At 38.0% G+C, this 1655-nt stretch overlaps 1 pseudogene; it reads right to left on the reverse strand.

The window, feature by feature from the left end:
• The window catches only part of LOC103265337, a 248854-nt pseudogene that overhangs the window by 200301 nt on the left and 46898 nt on the right, over positions 1 to 1655 (reverse strand).

The following is a 1655-nucleotide window of genomic DNA, read 5'->3' on the forward strand; positions in this document are numbered from 1 at the left end:
GCCATCTATGAGAAACCCACAGCTAGCATACTCCTAAACAGACAAAAATTGGAACCATTTACCCTGAAAACTGGAACAAGACAAGGATGCCCACTCTCTCTCCTCCTATTCAATATAGTATTGGAAGTCTTTGCAAGAGCAGTCAGAAAAGAGAAGACAATAAGGGGTATTCAAAGAGGAAGTCAAATTATCTCTCTTTGCAGATGACATGATTGTGTACCTTAAAAACCCAAGAGAATCTGTCAAACACCTCCTTGCACTGATAAAGAACTTTGGCAAAGTCTCGGGGTATAAAATAAATGTGCAAAAGACAATCGCATTTCTTTACACCAATAATAAACAAATAGAAACCCAAATAAAAATCACAATCCCATTCACAATAGTCACAAAAAAAATGAAACACCTTGGCATCTTCCTAACCAGGGACGTGAAAGACCTTTACAATGAAAACTACAAAACACTGCTCAAAAAAATCAAAGACGACACAAACAAGTGGAAAATATCCCATGCTCATGAATTGGAAGAATCAACATTATGAAGATGTCCGTTTTACCTAAGGCAATCTACAGATTTAATGCAATACCCATGAAATTACCAGCAACATTCTTCTCAGAGCTAGAAAAAACAATATAGGAATTCATATGGAAACACAAACGACCAAGTATAGCCAGAGCAATCATCAGCAAAAAAAAAAAAAAAAAAAAAGCAGATTGTATCACACTACCAGACTTCAAACTTTACTATAAAGCTACAATAATCAAAACAGCTTGGTATTGGTACAGGAACAGACATAGAGACCAATGGAATAGAATTGAGATTCCAGAAGCAAAACCTCAATTTCTCAACCAAATCATCTTTGACAAAACCCCACCACCTACCACTGGGGAGAGGAGAACCTATTCAATAAATGGTGCTGGGAAAACTGGCTGACTACATGCAGAAGATTCAAACAAGATCCCTATCTATCCCCATACACAAAAATTAACTATAAATGGATCAGAGACCTAAATGTAAAACCTCAAACCATAAGAACCTTAGAAAATGCAGGATACACCCTTATGGAAATTGGAACTGGCATCCAATTCCTGAACAAAACCCAAAATGCATGGGCAATAAGAGATAAGATAGACAAGTGGGACCTCATTAAATTGACAAGCTACTGCAAAGCCAAGGAAACCATCAAGAGAGCAGGGAGACATCCCACAGACTGGGAAAAAGTATTTGCCAATTCCAGGTCTGACAAAGGCCTAACATCTTGGATCTACAAGGAACTCAAATGTGCTAAAAGAAAAAAATCAAACAACCCCATTACAAGGTCGCAAAAGATATGAACAGACACTTCTCAAAAGAAGACATACGAGCAGCCAACAGACACATGAAGAAATGTTCAACCTCACTAATAATCAAGGAGATGCAAATTAAAACTACACTGAGATACCACCTAACTCCAGTCAGAATGGCAATTATCAATAACTCAAAAAATAACAGTTGCTGGAAAGGGTGTGGTGAAAAGGGAACACTTCTACACTCTTGGTAGGAGTGTAAACTAGTACAACCTCTGTGGAAAGCAGTGTGGTGATTCCTAAAAGCTCTAAATATTGACCTCCCATATGACCTCACAATCCCCCTACTGGGAATATACCCTGAAGAACTCA

Source organism: Carlito syrichta, unplaced genomic scaffold (genome assembly GCF_000164805.1).
Source record: "Carlito syrichta isolate Samal-C Ts95f unplaced genomic scaffold, Tarsius_syrichta-2.0.1 Scaffold306449, whole genome shotgun sequence".
NCBI classification, from domain to species: domain Eukaryota; kingdom Metazoa; phylum Chordata; class Mammalia; order Primates; family Tarsiidae; genus Carlito; species Carlito syrichta.